Source organism: Camellia sinensis, chromosome 4 (assembly GCF_055761805.1).
Source record: "Camellia sinensis isolate YWXY chromosome 4, ASM5576180v1, whole genome shotgun sequence".
Lineage (NCBI taxonomy): Eukaryota > Viridiplantae > Streptophyta > Magnoliopsida > Ericales > Theaceae > Camellia > Camellia sinensis.
In genome coordinates this window covers 79,374,233-79,396,180 of record NC_138964.1, presented here as the reverse complement: position 1 = coordinate 79,396,180, position 21,948 = coordinate 79,374,233, and positions in this window count along the sequence as shown.

Sequence of the window (21,948 nt, the reverse complement as noted above, 5' to 3'; positions counted from 1 at the left end):
TTCACAAAGTTACAAACTAAAATCCATGAGTCAAGGGTTGATTACTCACCTAGGAGCCTTAATTCTCACAATTGTGGTCAAATCTTGCACCTAGCCATCCCAATTCACAAATCTTGAGCCAAAATGCACAAGGATGCCTCCTCTCTCTCTCTCAAAGTCGGTTCTCTTTTTTTCTAGAGAGTTGATCTCAGCCAAAATGACTTAAAAGAGGAGGAACTAAGTGTAATAAGGCCCTTATATACATGTGCCTAATCAAATTTGATTATAGCTAAATAATGGCACTTAATTAATCGTTCTGACTCTAATTATTTTGATCCAAATCAATTTTCAATTAAATTTCGCCGTAGGCTCTAAAAATTATGCTAATCACATTGGCGAAATCAATTTCGGGTTCCGTGGCCGATAAGGCCTTCAATTTAAATTCCGAAGCAGATAATCAAATAGATTTTTCTACGGCAAACAGATAGAAATTCAAAACCACATATATTTACATAAATGGCACACAAAATCATATCAGACACATAATCACATTCATAATAAGGACCAATTAGCATAATACGAAACAGGGTTATCACAAGTTGGGTGCCTGGTATAACATTAATATTAAACTCTATTTCCCTGTCAACCAACTCTCCTGGTAATTCATTTAGTAATACATTTAGAAATTGGGATACTGTCTATTTTAACATTCATAAATTGCTCAATCAATATGCTACACAAGTAACCCTGGCACCCCTTCCTAAGCAGTTTACATGCTTTCATTGCTGAAATTAGATAAGGTGGGGCACTACACCATTACCAACAAACAGAAACTCATCATGTCCTGGCGATCTAAACAAAACCCATTTTTGTTACACAGTCAATAGTAGCACAGTACTTAGACAACCAGTCCATTCCCAAAATCACATTAAAATGTCTAATGTTCAAAAGTAACAAATCCACATATAAAAGTAGCAATGTCAATACGCATATCACAAATACAATACATAGATGTACATAACACAGATTTCCTAGATGGAGCAGATACACATAACAGATATGGTAATGATTCTAGGGATCTATTCAATCTAGATGCAAATGTAGTAGACACAAAGGAATGTTTGGAATCAATTAACACAAAAACATCTTGAGTACATATAAAGATAGTACCTGAGACAACAGCTTTAATATTCCATGTGTCACCTGGGACGAGTGCAAAGACTCTCTCTTGTCTCATTGTGTCTCTAGCAGTAGCAGGCCTCGTAGTATTCCACAGCTTTGGGATGGATCCAGTCGAACTAGCAACCAATTTTCCACTTCTTTGTTGTTCAATTTGGGTGCAATCCCTTGCCATATGTCCCATTTTACAACATTTAAAGAAAGCCCCAAAAATACGATAACAAACCCCACGATGTTTCTTGCCACACTGATTACAAGTTGGTGCCATATCTCAGCCAGAGCTCAAAGTGCTTGATGATCCTGTATTTCGCGTTTTCGACGATCCCTTTTTGAGAAAAAGCCATGCCTCTTACTTTTCTAGTCAGTTAGTGGTTTATTCTGATTGGCCATATTGGTTTCTGACATTAAAACCCGATCTAAGACATCAACATAAGTAGGCAATTTCAACACATTCACTCTTTCCTGAATATCATTACGAAGACCGCCCTTGAATTTTCTTGCCTTGTTATAGTCGATGTCAACCATCTGCGGTCTGAACTTAGCCAATTCTATAAACTTTGCCTCGTATTCTACCGCAGTCATATTGCATTGTTTAAGCCCCTCAAATTCAGACACTTTTCTATCGCGAGCACATTGCGGAAAGTATTTATCATAAAATAGCCTAAGAAACCATGTCCAATCTATGCCCCTGTTGTCGTCACGAATCAGTATCCACCATCTTCTTACGTCATCATCCAATGTAAAGGTGGCCAACTGTACTTTTTGTGCTTCAAGGCATGGAAACACTTTAAACAATTTCTCAATACCAAGGACCTAAGTCTTAGCCTTCAATGGATCTACTCCCCCGTGGAATAGTGGTTGTTTCATTTTCTTAAATTCTTTAGTAAGAGCTATTGTTCGGTCATCGCTTTGCAAATCTTGCACAGGTTGTACCAGAGGTGGGGGTGGTGGTTGTTGCCACTGTTGTTACCATTGTTGTTGTTGCCTCAATGTTTCTGTCATGTCCTGTATCAACCTTTCCATTCTATCTAGTCTGGCAGTAGAGGATTCCTTTATCTCCTCGGCTCTTGTTCTCACCATTATCTGATGAGACTTGCATTATATTTCATACAAAACCATGTACACAATATCCATTCACAGAAAGAGCACACATATACAAATAGGCAACAATTCATGTATCATGTAGTCACATATTTCAAAACACTTTAACATATTCTTATTGCATTCAAGCATATATTTACCATATGAATGCAACTTAAGTCTTTTCTAAACACTCTATTGCTCACTTGGATAAGTGTGTGAGTTATTAACTCATGCTCTGATACCACTTTGTCATAACCCGAACCAGCCCCTATAGGTTAGGATCATAACCGGCCAATAATCATTAGATTACCCGTGGCCTTAGACAAAAATCCATTAAAATTTAATAATATGGGGACTAATATGGAAGCAAAACTTTAAATTTTGTCCAATGAGCTGTGCATACATGGCATAACAAAAACTTTTCTCATGTATATAATAACTCACACCAGACAGTCATTTCGAATATATATATACATACGTCCAGGATCATTCAAAAACAGTCTTAACAAAATCCAAGGTTATATACAAACTTGGTCACACATGACCACAAAAGAAATAAAAGGTAAATCAAAAGTAAAGCCTCTTACATGAGGCGACCTTGGTTGACTCCACATAAGCTTGGTTCTCTCACAAGATCACTAGGGCTGGGGCTGGACATCCCACTGCTCACCTATATACATATAGATAAAGAGTGAGCTAGTGCCCAGTGAATAATACCAGAGTAAAGGGGTTAATGAATGAGATTCGTATTTAAAGAAATCATACTTGTACTTAATACATATGAAACACAATTCTCATTCATAATGTACTTAAGCAAATCATAACGGAATGACCTCATGTCTAATCCATTATACTAAGAACATGTCGAAGGGACGAAACGACATTGAGTCCAAAATATTTTCCTAATTGATCATAACATATGTACTAAACGACCTTGGGTCTAACATTTCCATATTCTTGTTCATGTGCATATTCAAATTCAAGATCATGTTCACATTTAAGGGATTGATACACAAATGGCCATCCGGGTCCTTCACATCACATGTACAAAACGACCTTACGTCCATCATTTCCAAATTCATATTCACACGCGCGTTTATAATCATGATCATATTCACATTCATATTCACATTCAAAACGACATCTGGTTCAATCAATTCCTTATTCAAAGTGACTTTTGCTCCATTTAACAATCATACAAAATGACCTTCGGTCCATGTCATATGTAAGACGACATTAGGTTTACCTTATCAAATATACTAAACGGCTTTATGCCCATTCTGTGTCCTTGTCAAATATTCCATATGGCCTTGGGCCCATTTCATATTCTCGTAAAACATACCAAACGGCCTTAGGCCCATTGTGTATTCATACAAAATGACCTTTGGTCCAATCTTATAATTTCGTACTTATCAAGCACGTTTCAAGTCTTTTATGAATCAGACAAGTAGAATACTCATTCATAATACAAATTCATGAGTTTGGAAAACTTACCACATAGGTAGTATTTAGAAAATAACATACATGAAAATATATTTACTAAGATATTACTCACAGTGTTCAGTTGGCTGATTTGTCCTCAAAGCTGACCCTACACAATTCGTAACACATACAAAAATTGAGTGACAATACAATTCAATCCGTTCTTTAATTCGTTGATCTTTCTTAGGCTTCTTTTTAACTCTTTAATTCATTTAGGATGCTCAATGTGTGCCTAAGAATGCTCAGAAATGAAAAAAAAAATGGAAATCGAAACATAATACAACTTTTGAAAGTTTCCTAGAACATGATACTTCGCTCGAGCGCAACTTTGATCGCTCAAGCAAACCCCTTAGTCTGCAAAAGTATTGGATGCTCTCATTTTACGCTCGAGCCAAATTCTTGGTCACTCAAGCCAAGTCTCAAAACAAAGGTTCGTCGCTCGTGCGGTCATTTGGTTGCTCGAGCCAACCCCCAATGCCAGCAAAACTACTGGGAACTCAAAATGTATGCACGAGCAATAATTCCATCGTTCGAGCGAACCGCTCAAATTTTGAAATTTCCAAAATTCTGTTTTGAGTTTCAAACACTTATTCGATGTTCCAAATTCATGCATGACTCTCTGAAACATGCAAGAACACTCCCAAATACATATATTTGAAACTGGTTTGAACCCATTGTTCAAAATTCCATGAATTCACCAAAATTCAAACCGTAAACTTCATGCATGTGAACCATTTTTCAAATCTTACATCCACAGACTTTTAAACTTAGAATTGGACTCTAAAACATGATAGTTCATGCATGCATGTAAGATATAATCTCCAATTCATCATAATTTACAAGGTTTATGCTCAAAATTGAAGAATCAAAGCAAATTCATGCATGCATGCCCAAATTGATCACAATTCCTACAATCTTTGCCCCATTCACATACTTAACTACACATTCTTCTTGAAGTCACATTTATATGACTTAAGTTCATGAATGTAGAGTTCAATCACTTACTTAGAGCCTGTAATTCCACAAAATTAAGCTAGTTTTTTAGCTTAGCTCTTCAAATATCCAATTCAGCAAGTAAATCTCCCAAGTTGAGTTCATTCTCTCTCTAATGCTCACTTCCCTCTCTCTCTAGGGTGTATAACTTCAGAATTCTGAACTCAAGAATGAGCTTAATTACAATTAGAACATATATATATATGCTTGACTAATCAAGATGGCTAATCAAAGTTTATTGCTAATTAAATAGGCTCACTTAAATTGAATTAATCTAATTATTTTGATCCGAATCAATTTTTAATCAAATTTCACCGTAAGCTCTAAAAATTATGTTAATCACAATATCATAGTCAATTTTGATTTCCGCTACAACAAAAAAAGGCTTTTGGTGACAGACTGATTGTCTCTAAACATCAAATTTTCGTCACCAAAGTGATTTGTGACGAAAAAATTTTGTCACCACGTTTGTTGCCTATACGTTGTCACTGAAAGTACCTGGTGACGAAAAATAGTTTCGTCGCCTATTTTTCATTATTGGAGATGAAATTTTTCATCTCCAAATGTTGCATTTTTTGTCCTCTATAACATCAATTTCGTCACTAGAATTAGATAATATTTTATTTTAATTGTTTTGCCGTCACCAAATAGGTTTTAGTGACAATTTTTCTTTACTAAACAAATAATCTATAGATTAAGGTGACAAAAAAATCCGTCACTAAAATGAGTACAAAAGAAAATTCTTCAATGACAAAAAACATTTTGTCACCAAATATTTCAATTTAGCAATTAAATATTCAGCAAATGTGACGAAATTATTTGTTTGGTACTATATCATTAGTGACAAAATTATTCGTCATGTTGTTTGAAATCTAATAGCAACATTTTTTTTCGTCGCTAATAATAATTAAAAAAATTTTAAATGGGGGTAATATTTTCAATTTAAAATTTTTCTTTTCACTAAAAATTCCCTGCGCATTTCAATAACCTGTTCAATAAAATATCTATTACAAATCAATGCAAAAATCTATTCATTTTCATAAGCACCGTAGTCGAATTTCAACACAATATTCACAAAAATATAATATAAACTGCATGCGGATTACCAAACATGTCTCCTAATATCCACAAAAAACATGTTTACTAATATCCACAAAAATATAATATCAACCGCATACAAATTGCCAAACACGTCTCCTAATATCCACAAAAAACATGACTACTAATATCCACAAAAATATAATATCAAGTGCAGATGACCAAACATGTCCCGTAATACCGACAAAAATATAAAATTTACAATGCAACCAAAATACATGTAAGGTAAAATGAACAAAAACACAAAATGAGCTAGCTTCTGCTCTCCAGATTACCGAACATATCCATATCTAATCTCGAATCTGCAACAAAACAAAACATAAAAAAAAAAAAGAGTGTAAATTAGACAATTATTATCTTATCAATTAAATATACAATTTAAAATGCATTTTTTGACTTTAGTTTTCAAACCGGGAGTCCCGTGCTAGTTCCGTAAGTTTACACAAGTCACAATGGTCGCTTCCGAGGTGTTTTAGGTGTTCCCCGGGCCTTCTCGTGGTTGTTAAATAATTTTCACCCTCGATGGCCTATTTTCAAGCTTAAGTGAGAGAAAAATGCATTTTTCAACTTAGTTTTCAAACCAGGGTCCCATGCTAGTTCCGTAAGATTCCATAACTTACATTTGTCCCTTCCAAGGTGTTTGAGGTGTTCCCGGGCCTTCTTGTGACTGTTACATGATTTTGGACCCCAATGGCCTATTTTCAAGCTTAAGTGTGAGAAAAATACATTTTTCGACTTAGTTTTGAAACCGGAAGTCCTGTGCTAATTCCGTTAGTTTCCATAACTTACATTGGTCCCTCCTGAGGTGTTTGAGGTGTTCCCCAGGCCTTCTCGTGACTGTTACATGATTTTGGCCCCTTATAGCCTATTTTCAAGCTTAAGTGTGAGAAAAATGCATTTTTTAACTTAGTTTTCAAACCGTGAGTCCCGTGCTAGTTTTGTAAGTTTTCACAACTTACATTGGTCCCTCCCGAGGTGTTTTAGGTGTTCCCTAGGCTGTCTCGTGGCTATTATACGATTTTGGCCCCATATGGCCTATTTTCAAGCTTAAGTGTGAGAAAAGTGCATTTTTTGACTTAATTTTCAAACCGAGAGTGTCGTGCGAGTTCTGTGAGTTTCCACAACTTATATTGGTCCTTCCTGAGGTGTTTGAGGTGTTTCATGGGCCTTCTCGTGACAGTTACACTATTTTAGCCCTCGATGGCCTATTTTTAAGCTTAAGTGTGATAAAAATATATTTTTCGACTTAGTTTTCAAACTGGGAGTCCGGTGCGAGTTCCATAAGTTTTCATAACTTACATTGGTCCCTCTCGAGGTGTTTGAGGTGTTTCCCAAGCCTTCTTGTGACTGTTACACGATTTTGGCCCCTGATGGCCTATTTTCAAGCTTAAATGTGAAAAAAATGCATTTTTCGACTTAGTTTTCAAACCGGGAGTCTCATGCTAGTTCCATAAGTTTTCACAACTTACATTGGTCCCTTCCGAGGTGTTTTAGATATTCCACCCACCGTCTCATGAGTGTTACACGAATTTGGCCGCATATGGCCTATTTTCAAGCTTAAGTGTGAGAAAAGTGCATTTTTGGACTTAGTTTTCAAACCGGGAGTCCCGTGCTAGTTTTGTAAGTTTATAAAGTTACAATGGTCTCTTCCGAGATGTTTGAGGTGTTCCCTGGGCCTTCTCGTGGCTATGGCACGATTTTGGCCCCCAATGGCCTATTTTCAAGCTTAAATGTGAGAAAAGCGCATTTTTTGACTTAGTTTTCAAACCGGGAGTCCCGTGTTGGTTCCGTAAGTTTCAAAAACTTACATTGGTCCCTCCCGAGGTGTTTAAGGTGTTCCCTGGGCCTTCTCGTGACTGTTACAGGATTTTGGCCCCCGATGGCCTATTTTCAAGCTTAAGTGAGAGAAAAATAAATTTTTCGACTTGGTTTTCAAACCAGGAGTCCCGTGCTAGTTCCGTAAGTTTTCACAACTTACATTGGTCCCTCCCGAGGTGTTTTAGGTGTTCCATCCACCGTCTCATGAGTGTTACACGATTTTGGCCGCACATGACCTATTTTCAAGCTTAAGTGTGAGAAAAGTACATTTTTGGACTTAGTTTTTAAACCGGGAGTCCCGTGCTAGTTCTGTAAGTTTACACAAGTTACAATGGTCGCCTCTGAGGTGTTTGAGGTGTTCCCTGGGCCTTCTCATGGTTGTTACATGATTTTGGCCCTTGATGGCCTATTTTCAAGCTTAAGTGTGAGAAAAGTGCATTTTTTGACTTAGTTTTCAAACCGGGAGTCCCGTGTTAGTTCCGTAAGTTTCCACAACTTACATTGGTCCCTCCTAAGGTGTTTAAGGTGTTCCCCAGGCCTTCTCATGATTGTTACACAATTTTGGCTCCCGATGGCATATTTTCAAGCTTAAATGTGAAAAAAATGCATTTTTCGACTTAGTTTTCAAACTGGGAGTCCTGTGCTAGTTTCGTAACTTTCTACAACTTACATTGGTCCCTTCCAAGGTGTTTGAGGTGTTCCCCTGGCCTTCTCATGACTGTTACACGATTTTGGCCCCATATGACCTATTTTCAAGCTTAAGTGTGAGAAAAATGTAATTTTTGACTTAGTTTTCAAACCGAGAGTCCCGTGCTAGTTCCGTAAGTTTCTACAACTTAGATTGGTCCCTCCCAAGGTGTTTGAGGTGTTCCCGGGCTTTCTTGTGACTGTCACATGATTTTGGCCCCATATGGCCTATTTTCAAGCTTAAGTGTGAGAAAATTGCATTTTTTGACTTAGTTTTAAAACTGGGAGTGGCGTGCTAGTTCTGTAAGTTTTCACAACTTACATTGGTCTCTCCCGAGGTGTTTGAGGTGTTTTTCGGGCCTTCTCGTGACTGTTACACGATTTTAGCCCTCGATAGTCTATTTTCAAGCTTAAGTGTAAGAAAAATATAATTTTCGACTTAATTTTCAAACCGGGAGTCCTGTGCTAATTCCGTAAGTTTTCACAACCTACATTGGTCCCTCTCGAGGTGTTTAAGGTGTTGCCCAGGCCTTCTCGTGATTGTTACACGATTTTGGCCCCCGATGGCCTATTTTCAAGCTTAAGTGTGAGAAAAATGCATTTTTCGACTTAGTTTTCAAACTGGAAGTCCCGTGCTAGTTCCGTAAGTATCCACAACTTACATTGATCCCTCCTGAGGTGTTTGAGGTGTTCCCTAGGCCTTCTCATGGCTGCTACACAATCCCCCTCCAATGGCTTATTTTCAAGCTTAAGCGTTGGAAAAGTTCATTTTTTGACTTAGTTTCATGCCTACGTGTTGAAATAGTGCAAATTTCAAAGTAGTTTTCACATTGGAAGCCAGGCGCTTCTTTCGTAAGTTTGCACAACTTATGTTGCTCCATCTCAAGGTGTTTGTGATGTTTCTCTGATCTTTGCATACATGTTTCACTATTTTCCTGTGACCTTTCGCCCCTAAATGTCAAAGTATTTTTTTATTCTGCCCTAGTTGATTAAGAAATTTCTACTAAATTAACATAAAAACATAATATACTAACGAACCCTACTAATCCAATAAAATAAATTAGTAGAACGCATCGAGCTATATATCCTGATCGGGATTGATTTTGATCCACATCGATGTTTTGTCTTCATTTGCATCACATTATTCACATTAGCTAGTGATTGTTCCTACATAATTGAAACACCAATAAAAACAAGAAAAGATAACATTATTAAGAAGAAACTTAATTTTTGACAATCAACATATATAAAACATTTTACCTTGAAGCTAGTGAGAGACTTTTGACTAAACATTTTCCAAAAATATAATCTAGCAACTCTGATAACTAAATTTCTCAATAATAATTCTTAGGCTAGTTGTTCACAATGGATTGAAACATGACAGGCTTTTTGAGTATTACTCTTTGGGGGCAATTATAGAGGGCCACTGGTTCAGTAGTTAAATTGTGGCATACTAACTTTCAAGATTGTGGGTGACACATTAAACTCTAGAAGGTGACGCGATCAGATGAAAGGAAATATCTAATTTCAATAGAGAAACAAACTATTCTAAGCTCAAATGTGGACAAATGTGAAACAGGTCAGGCTTTTTGAGTATAACCGAAAGTCTTGGTACATGCTTTGCAACCTCTATAAGAATATGGTGTCAGCTTGATGAGGGGGTAAATATTTTTTAATTAATTACCCATTTTATTTCAACATTCCACAGACAGAAAAGTTAGGCATCAAGCACTTGAATTTAGTAGAAATTGCTTGTTAGAACATCTCCAACATGAGAGATATTTAGAGCATTTTAGACATTTTGTCTAGCCTCAACACAAAATTGAAGTCTCTACCTCATCCTCCTATGCTGGCTACATGTGGACAACCTTGGAGGCTAAACAACATAATCTCAGTAGTAAAAAAAGTGTTGTCGAAATACAAACTAGGCAAAATATAGAATTCACTTTTATATATTTTTGCTACACAAAGTGTGCCTATTAGGTGTTAGAGGTGCTCTTAGAGTTGCTACAAAGTCTATAAATACCCAAAGTATACACTAATAGAAATTTCAGTTTCTTAATATTATTTCCCTTAATTTTCAATGTTGTATATATTCCTCCTAAGAAGCATATGTTTTTTCCAAAAATCAGGATACGAATACACCATTGATACAACAAAGAAATATGTTTTTTACATATTTTCATTTTCTATGTATATGAATATAACATCCACAAACCACCACAAATAATGAAATTTTTTTGTTATATGGGAATTTAGACTATTCAGTATGCCTGCTAGTTTATTCATAGTTTATAAATTCACCCAAAAAAAAAAAACATATTGAGGATCCGGAAGAAGAAGATGAAGAATAAGTTTTCAAAGATTGTTTCCTTACTCTTTTCTTTTTCTTTTAGAACTTAATATATTTTCTGCCATGTTTAGTATATATGCAACCTGCTTGAATGAAAAAAAATTTCAACATGTGGTACCTGGGCATGTGTTTAGCAGAAATAAGGTTAGACAAAACAAAGGAAGCAAGCCATCCTTGTTTTAGGCCAAAAATTTCTAGAAGACCAGCATTCACATGAGCTCCAACAAAGCCTTTCTGTAAAACAAAGAAACAATTTCAATAACACCACTTTTAGCTTGAGATTTGACATAGTTTCTTTCTAAGAGTACATCAAGTTGGCAGTACAAGTTCCTATCCTAATTATCATCAAATAAAAACAAAATAACAAACACATATGATCTTATACAAAAAAATGCAATGCATAGCTGCTCATGCAACATAAAGACACCCAATAGAGAAGAATAAGAAGAGAACAAACATGCCTCAAACCTGATATCTTAGAGGATATTTCTTTGGGAACAACTAAAGGAAGTGCCTAAATGCATCCAGGAACCATGGTCATAGTTTGAAGCATCATAGCCACATAAGAGAATTCAGGCAAAAAACAATTCTAAAATTGTAAGTTACGAGGACATTTGGGTTGTATAATGCTTCTAAAAAAAAATCATATTTCTAATCTGCAATCATTTGGGTATTTTATTTTTTTTTCAAGGGAATACATTGAATTATTATAGGGGAACCAGCATCACACCAACTAAAGGAGAAGAAAATTCTGCTTTTCCATTCAAATGTTCTTATAGGTTTCAAAACAACATTTGACATCTACTAAACACATTGCATTGGTTTTATTTACCTATATGTGCAATGCTACTATAAGAACTTGTCATTAACTTTGATAAGGCCTACCAAAAAGCAACTATAATGCATCATCATTATGTTGATAGATATGGCATTTTAGGTGGCCAAAAAATTATACCTTCTCCAAATACTCGGGCTTCAGATTACCCCATGGATTTCTTCCACTCGCATAGTTATTAAGATTTAAATCAACTATTGATCTGACACTGAAAAAATAAAAACTATCAGGGTATATGAAATGAAAAAAATCCAAAACTAAACCATTTATATAATCCCCAGTTATACCTACAATGAGGGACCAAATATACATGCAATGAGGGACCAAATATACATGTATTTGCATGTATATAATCCCCACCCCTAAAATATAATTTATACCTACAATGATATGAACTACTCCATGTAAGTTATTGATTGGTTTAAAAATTAACCACCTAAGACTCGACCCTGTGCCACATCATGAGGGATGAATTGACGGATCATATATTTGAAGGGTACATTTTTTTTCTTAATTTGGGTTGTAATAGCATCGTTTAGGGAAAAACTTAGGTTGCGTTTGGTAGAGCTTTGTAACTATGATTTGAGAGTATGAGTTGTATTTTGAGTTTGTGAGTTTTGGAATTATGATTTGAGTGTGGAAATTTTGTTTAGTGAAAGAGTTTTGAATTTGAGTGGGGAATTTTTGATTTGACATTTGATATTTGATACAATAACTTACAACTCATAACCAAACATATAACTCAAAATTCTATTAAAGCACATAAAAAATTTTAAAATTTCAAAAAATATTTTTTTCGAATATATAAAAATTAACATATCAAAAAAAAAAATTGCACTGTTCTGGTCAACCGGCCGGTCAACTGGCTGGATGACCAGTGGGATGACCGATTAGGCCAAATTTCGAAAAAAAAATTGAAAATCGCGCTCTCAAACAGAGTTTTTTACAGAGTTTTGTCTTGGTTGTGGAAATACAATTTGAAAGTCATATCCAAACGTGAAGTTAGAATGTGTGGGCAGAAAACTATTTCCAAAATCGTTCCAAATAGAGCCTTATTTTTTTTTATAACAATAATAATACTACATTTACCTTCATTTTATACCACATTTGAAATATAATCTCATGCGGCACAACTACAACTACACTGATTTTGTTCCATACTTAAATAAATAAATAATTGCATAAACAGTACATGAAGATGAGCAATGTTTTCATTCCTCCAGTTGGGGAAGGTGTAATTCACAAACCATAACCAGGACTTCCTATATTTATCCATCAATTGACAGTAAATGTTAGTAACATTTCAAAAAAAAAAATACAGTGACCAATGAGCCAAATGTTGGATTAAGTCTTCCGCAGATACATATAATCAACTAATTCCATGAAAATTGTAATTGATTTTCCCACTCATTCAACTATAAATTCCCTTCATCACATAAAAGCAAATGTCAAGTAATGTACAGTACACAATTTTTTTTCCACTCCAAAGCTACAAGCAAAAATCTAACCTTTTTACTGCTATTTCAGTAATGTGACATTGTTATCTTGTAGTATTAGAGTAGAAACCATCCACAGGTGCCTTCTCTCGACAAAATTTTGCTTTTAGGACTTCCTCCAGCCTTGGAAATATCAATGAGAATGCACCTGCAGGGGGGAAAAAACCCCCCACAATCCCATAAATTAGCTATAACAGAAGTTTGGAGAGAGCAACCCCAACTCAATTGGGTAAGGCACAACATTTTACGAATGTATTTTAGATGAATTAGGGTTACTAATTGCAAATAAAAACAGGACATGCTTTAGCAAAACTAGATATAAAAAGCATGCAATGATTGAAATTGAAGGGTCAAATGTACATACACAATCAATGGATTAGGGCTTTGAAACTAATGAGAGAGAAAGGAAAAAGAGGGGAAAATATATGAAACCAGTAAAATCAAACTCATTTAGGACATTAAATCCACAAAACTTTACAAATCAAACCACTTCAACCAAACCTATTTTTCGAAATCAACACCAAATTAAAGTGAAGAAATCATAACAACCCTAGAGGACGATTGAGAAAGGGGGAAATTGAGAAAGGGGGAAATAGAGAAAGGGGGACAGAGAGAGAGAGAGAGAGAGTGACTGAGGTAGACAAAGCGAAAAACAGACCGCGGGTGAGAGAGAGACAGATCGAGAGTGAGAGAATAGCTATGAGGATGCAGCGGCGGTGATCTGCGGGCAATGTTGGTGTTGGTGGTGGTGGTGGTGGTGGGGGCGGCGGTGGCGAGCAGCGTTGGTGGCGAGCGGCGTTGGTGGTGTGCGCTAAGGTGAGGTCATGTAGGGTGAGGTTTGGTGGTCAAATCTGTGTGTGAGAAGAAGAACCGATATATCTAAGGCGCCAATATATTCGTTTCCCTCTAAAAACCTTTAGCAACTAAACCATTTATTTGGTGACAAAAATATTTCCTCACCAAAAGATAAAATTACTGGCCATAAAAATAGTTTTCTCACTAAATGATATTAAAATATTAAAAATTATTGGTGACGAAAATATATTCATCATTAATAATTTTATTATTGGTGACCAATTTTTTCCTCACCAAAAGTTTGAAAATTTTGGCACCATCCGAAGAATTAGCGGGAAAATCTTTGGTGACAAAAAATAAATAAATAATGACGAAAAATAATTTCGTCATCTAATTTTTTTATTATGTATGTAGATTGGTGATGAAATTTTATTTTTGTCTCTAAAAATGGAACATTTGGAGACTAAAAATTATTTTCTTCACTAGAAGGTACGTCTTTCGTGACAAAATTTATTTTCGTCATTAGCTTTCATCTCCAAAGACACTTTTTGTTGTAGTGTTTCTGTCGCCTTTACGGCCTTCAATTTCAGTTTATTACAGAATATCGAACAAATTTCTCTACAATGGACAAATATAAATTCAAAAATGCATATAATCACATACTTAGCATCCAAATTCATATTAAGCACATAATCACAAGTGTAATTAAAGATTAACGGCATAACACAGAATGGGATTATCACACGTAATCATGCGAATATGATTATAATTTCTTTGTATATATATATTTCAGCATATGGAATAAAAAGTGATTTATCTTTTGTCAGAATTTTATTCTTTTCACACACACCCTCTAAGCATAATTCAATTGCTATTAAAATTATTTCATACTTGTATGAAGGTGTTAGCTCAATGCGCATCCAAAATGTTCTAAAACCCAAGTTTTAAATATTATTATTTTATTGGATAGATTAGTAATTAAATTAACTTATATGAGTCATTTATTAATATCAAAGAATTAGTTATGAGATGGCATTATATTTCCTATTACTTAGATGGGTAATTTTGTAACTTTGAGAAATTAGGTTAATAAGCCCACCTATTGTGGCTTTAAGTCTTGGAAAACAAACAAAACAGAGGCTATGAATTGTGCCATAGGCGGCTAGGGTTTGAGAAGGTAAAAGATAAAAGAAAAGAAAAAGAGAAGAGAGGCTTGTGCTGCAGAAAGGATTTGGAAGAGTTGAAGGTGAAGGCAGCAAGCAAGGGTTTGGAAAAGTTTAAAATTAAAGAAAAGAAACCCAAACCAAGGAAGAGGGAGGATTCATAAGAGTGGTGGTTTTGCTTTATTCATCACTTAGGTAAGATTTATTTTATTGTATTCCTATCTATGATTTTAGTGTTAATATATCAATAGATGATTTTATGGGCATATATGATTAAATAGATATATTGATGTAGTCTATGTTGCGGGTCTCAATTTTGCTCAATTTTAGAGTGTATTTTGCATCCCATTTGGGTGGTTCATATTTTGAGATTGATATGTGATGGGTTAAGTTTAATGGTGGTGTATTTGTGGGATACACGATTGACTACAAGCAATTACAAATTGTTACGTGTATATAAACAACAATAGAATAATATGGGTTGAGAATTTCCGAAACCGTGATGGCTTTGTTTTGATGCTAAATTGGGGGAGTTCTCAATAGGCAATTGGGTTAATTTATTTTATTGTTGTTACAAGAAGAGATGAATGGATGCACATAATAATTGTTTATGCGGTGTAATATTTTATTAGGTTTGTGAGATTGAGGTGGATCTTGGTAAATTGAGATTAGCTTGGAAAATATTATTTTAGCTGTTTGAAGGTAAGTAACCCTCTATCACTGTTGGTTCATTTTCATTCGTATCAAATCGTTTAAAATCATAAATATTTATTTATAACCTTTATGTTCTCTTAAAATAAAACATGGGTCAAGTATAAAATAACATCGAATATTATTACGAAAATTATTCGAATATTTGGTGAAACTATTCTGAAAGTTGTACCAAATGTTTATTCTGAAAATATCGAATATTTTTATTTAAAAGTTGTGTATTGTTTGAATTCTGAGCATCACTCTAGTCTGACTATGATTTGGACCCTAGCCAATGGGGGTTATTTATTGGCACAGAAACTAGTTTCTTTTGGGGCTTTACCACCGGCCTACGTGTGGTTCTGGGCCTTGTCACGGGCTAAGTGACCGTAGTCACCAAGACTTGGGTTTTGTGAATTGCATCATTGAACCATTTGAATATCGAACCATCAATTTTGAACAACGAAATTTTATTGAATTACCTCATAGTCTTTTCAATTAAAATGTATTGCTACACTGTTTATTTTCAGCTACGAAACATCTTACAAAATAATTGTTCATTTATTGAATGGTAGCAAAAAAATATATTTATTGTTTATCTACTATTTTTTTTTGTATACTTGATCCAGCTAACAGTGATGGTTGGTTATTTACTGGGCTGTCTAGCTTATCCTTATTTTATTTTTCAGATTCTGAGGAGTAGAGCTGCGCGGGGTTTTTACTTGTGGGAGTGCCGAGAATAGGACTATGATTTAAGTACTTTGATTATTATTATTATTTCTTTTATTAGTGGACTTGGTGGACAATTTCATATGATAAGAATTATCTATTTGTATGGTTTTTAGCATTATGATATTTAAGGATTTAATTTGAGTATTTTACAATGTTGGTTATGTGTTGGACTCTTAGCCTTGCATGCTCACTTAAATGAGTGTGCGGCATTGTCACGGAGCTTGGGGCGTGACAATTTTATGGTATCAGAGTCAGGTTATAATTTTAAAGGCTGGTATAAAATAGTGGTGAGATTGGGTAGATGTAGTATTGGGAACGCTTATAATTTGATATAATGTTAATTTTATTTACATGTTATAGGGACTTGAGAATAGAATAAGATGAGGTTTTATTATTGATGCATATAGGTTGCAATGGAACATGAGGAGACATTGGGAAATCTCGTGTGGTTAGTACAGATAGCAGGAGATTGCTTGTAGACTTGACTGTTTTAGATATGCGGGACTTTGACATAATTCTTGGAATGGATTGGTTGGAAACCAATTATGCTTCTGTTGATTGTCAAGGCAAAAGGGTAGTATTTCAGTTTCCTGATCAACTAGGATTTTGTTTTCTGGGTAGTGGACTTAACACTCCTCCTTTGGTAGTCTCAGCTTTGCAAGCTAGACGATTGTTGAGGAATGGTTACGAGGGTTATTTTGCATCTGTGAGAGATATTCATGAGACTGGATTGAAGTTAGAGGATATTCTAGTTGTAAAGGGATTTCCCGATGTTTTTCCTGACAACTTACCGGGGTTGCCACCAGATAGAGAGATTGAGTTTGTCATCAAATTGATACCCGGCACGGGTCCTATCTCTAGGGCTCCGTATCGAATGGCCCAGCAGAGTTGAAAGAGTTGAAGGAACAATTACAAGAGTTACTAGATAAGGACTTTATTAGGCCTAGTGTTTTTCCTTAGGGTGCGCCCGTTTTATTTGTGAAAAAGAATAATGGTAGTTTTCGCCTTTGCTTTGATTATCGAGAGTTAAACAAGGTGATAATTCGAAATAAACATCCTTTGCCTAGGATAAATGACCTATTTGATCAGTTGCAAGAAGTACAAGTCTTTTCTAAGATTGACCTTCGTTTTGGCTATCACCAGTTGAAGGTTAAGGCGGAAGATATACCTAAGACAGCCTTCTGAACTAGATATGGGCATTATGAATTTTTAGTGATGTCATTTGGGTTGACCAATGCGCCTGTAGCTTTTATGGATTTAATGAACAGAATATTTCAACCCTTCTTAGATTAGTTTATGGTAATTTTTATTTATGACATTCTTGTGTACTCGAAGAGTAAAGAGTAGCACAAAGAACATCTGAGAATAGTGTTGCAGATATTAAGGGAGAAGAAATTATTTGCTAAATTAAAGAAGTGTGAATTTTGGCTGGAGAGTGTATCATTTTTGGGTCATGTGATATCTAGAGATGGGGTGTCTGTTGACCCTAAGAAAGTGGAGGCGGTGGTAGAGTGGAATAGGCCTACTAGTGTCACTGAAATTTGTAGCTTCTTGGGTTTAGCAGGTTATTATAGAAGGTTTGTTGAGAGATTTTCCCAAATTTCTATGCCTTTGACTCGTTTAACACAAAAAAGGGTTAAATTTGAATGGTCTAATGATTGTGAGAAGAGTTTCCAGGATCTAAGGAGTCGATTGGTGTCTACTCTAGTACTTCTAGTTTCGTCCAGAGATGAAGGTTTTACCATCTATAGTAATGCATCGAAGATGGGTTTGGGTTGTGTCCTGATGCAGAATGATAAGGTAGTGGAATATGCGTCTAGGCAATTGAAGCCATATGAGCAGAATTATCCTACGCATGCTTTGGAGTTGGCTGCAGTGGTGTTTGCATTAAAAATCTAGAGGCACTACCTGTATGGGGTGAAATGTGAGATATTCACTGATCATAAAAGTCTGAAATATATTTTCACTCAAAAAGAATTGAATATAAGGCAAAGGAGATGGTTGGAGCTATTAAAGGATTATGATTTGACTATCAATTATCATCCAGGAAAAGCCAATGCAGTGGCTGATGCCATGAGTAAAAAGACCCCAAGTAATTTGGCTACCTTGATCGCTGACCAAAAGAATATCTTAGAGGACTTGCGAAAGTTGAATATTGAGATTAGATGGCACAACCATGGAGCGCAGTTGGCAAACCTTAGGGTTCAACCCACATTGATTAATAGAATTAAAGACACTCAAGGAAGAGATCCTCAATTGCAAAAACTTAAGGCTGAAATGGAAATAGGGCTACAGATGGAATTTTGTATGCACAAAAATGGAACCTTGAGATTTGGAAGGAGGTTATGTGTGCCTAATGATTTAGAGCTCAAGAGAGAAATCCTTAGAGAAGCTCACAGTTCAGGGAAATTGCTCAGTATGTTGCTCAATGTTTGGTATGTCAACAAGTGAAAGTTGAACATCAGAGACCTGCAGGTAAGTTACAACCTTTTCTTATTCCCGAGTGGAAGTGGGAACATATTACTATGGATTTTGTGACAAGGTTGCCTAGGACCCAAGGTGGTAACAATGCTATTTGGGTTATTATTGATCGATTGACCAAATTCGCTCACTTTCAAGCTTTTAAGGTAGGGTTCTCCTTAGAGAGGTTTGCAAAATTGTATATCAAAGAGATTGTGAGGTTGCATGGTATTCCGATGACCATAGTGTCGGACAGAGATAGCAGATTTGTATCTATGTTTTGGAGGAGTTTGCACGCAGCTTTGGGTACTAGTTTGAATTTTAGCACGACCATTCATCCTCAAAGTGATGGACAGTCTAAGAGAACTATTCAGACTCTTGAGGACATGTTGAGGGCCTGTATTAATGATCTTGGAGGTTCTTGAGATGAATATTTGGCCTTAGTGGAATTCTCTTATAATAATAGTTATCATGCGAGCATTCAGATGGCACCATATGAGGCTTTATATGGACGAAAGTGTAGATCACCTATTTATTGGGATGATGTGGGCAAAAGGAAGTTGTTAGGGCCTGAGATTGTGCAACAAACAGTGGACAAGATCAATCTTATTAGAGAGCGACTTCGCACTGCACAGAGTAGATAGAAAAGTTATGCAGATAATAGGAGACGCGATTTGGTGTTTGGGGTTGGAGTCCATGTGTTCCTTAAGGTGTCTCCTATGAAAGGAGTAATGAGATTTGGTGTTCGTGGTAAACTGAGTCCTAGATTTGTTGGACCATATGAGGTTTTAGATCGAATTGGTGAGGTAGCTTACAGACTTGCCCTACCACCTTCACTAGCTGGAGTTCATAATGTTTTTCATGTCTCAATGTTAAGGAAGCATATATCGGATCCTAGTCATGTGATTGATCATGCACCGTTGTAGTTTAAGGAGGATTTGACATATGAGGAACACCCTATACGAATTGTTGATAGGAAGGAACAGGTTTTGAGGCGTCGAGTCATCCACTATGTTAAGGCTCAATGGAGTAATCACTCAGAAAGAGAAGCAACTTGGGAACTCGAGGATGAAATGAAACGAAAGTATCCACAACTTTTTGAGACATCAGGTATGTCAAATTTCGAGGACGAAATTTCTTTTGAGGGAAGGATGTAAAACCCAAGTTTTAAATATTATTATTTTATTGGATAGATTAGTAATTAAATTAACTTATATGAGTCATTTATTAATATCAAAGAATTAGTTATGAGATGGCATTATATTTCCTATTACTTAGATGGGTAATTTTGTAACTTTGAGAAATTAGGTTAATAAGCCCACCTATTGTGGCTTTAAGTCTTGGAAAACAAACAAAACAGAGGCTATGAATTGTGCCATAGGCGGCTAGGGTTTGAGAAGGTAAAAGATAAAAGAAAAGAAAAAGAGAAGAGAGGCTTGTGCTGCAGAAAGGATTTGGAAGAGTTGAAGGTGAAGGCAGCAAGCAAGGGTTTGGAAAAGTTTAAAATTAAAGAAAAGAAACCCAAACCAAGGAAGAGGGAGGATTCATAAGAGTGGTGGTTTTGCTTTATTCATCACTTAGGTAAGATTTATTTTATTGTATTCCTATCTATGATTTTAGTGTTAATATATCAATAGATGATTTTATGGGCATATATGATTAAATAGATATATTGATGTAGTCTATGTTGCGGGTCTCAATTTTGCTCAATTTTAGAGTGTATTTTGCATCCCATTTGGGTGGTTCATATTTTGAGATTGATATGTGATGGGTTAAGTTTAATGGTGGTGTATTTGTGGGATACACGATTGACTACAAGCAATTACAAATTGTTACGTGTATATAAACAACAATAGAATAATATGGGTTGAGAATTTCCGAAACCGTGATGGCTTTGTTTTGATGCTAAATTGGGGGAGTTCTCAATAGGCAATTGGGTTAATTTATTTTATTGTTGTTACAAGAAGAGATGAATGGATGCACATAATAATTGTTTATGCGGTGTAATATTTTATTAGGTTTGTGAGATTGAGGTGGATCTTGGTAAATTGAGATTAGCTTGGAAAATATTATTTTAGCTGTTTGAAGGTAAGTAACCCTCTATCACTGTTGGTTCATTTTCATTCGTATCAAATCGTTTAAAATCATAAATATTTATTTATAACCTTTATGTTCTCTTAAAATAAAACATGGGTCAAGTATAAAATAACATCGAATATTATTACGAAAATTATTCGAATATTTGGTGAAACTATTCTGAAAGTTGTACCAAATGTTTATTCTGAAAATATCGAATATTTTTATTTAAAAGTTGTGTATTGTTTGAATTCTGAGCATCACTCTAGTCTGACTATGATTTGGACCCTAGCCAATGGGGGTTATTTATTGGCACAGAAACTAGTTTCTTTTGGGGCTTTACCACCGGCCTACGTGTGGTTCTGGGCCTTGTCACGGGCTAAGTGACCGTAGTCACCAAGACTTGGGTTTTGTGAATTGCATCATTGAACCATTTGAATATCGAACCATCAATTTTGAACAACGAAATTTTATTGAATTACCTCATAGTCTTTTCAATTAAAATGTATTGCTACACTGTTTATTTTCAGCTACGAAACATCTTACAAAATAATTGTTCATTTATTGAATGGTAGCAAAAAAATATATTTATTGTTTATCTACTATTTTTTTTTGTATACTTGATCCAGCTAACAGTGATGGTTGGTTATTTACTGGGCTGTCTAGCTTATCCTTATTTTATTTTTCAGATTCTGAGGAGTAGAGCTGCGCGGGGTTTTTACTTGTGGGAGTGCCGAGAATAGGACTATGATTTAAGTACTTTGATTATTATTATTATTTCTTTTATTAGTGGACTTGGTGGACAATTTCATATGATAAGAATTATCTATTTGTATGGTTTTTAGCATTATGATATTTAAGGATTTAATTTGAGTATTTTACAATGTTGGTTATGTGTTGGACTCTTAGTCTTGCATGCTCACTTAAATGAGTGTGCGGCGTTGTCACGGAGCATGGGGCGTGACAAGTCCTCAAAATCAAATAGAAACTGCAATCTCCAGGAATTACTGTTCAAGTATTTGACATGGA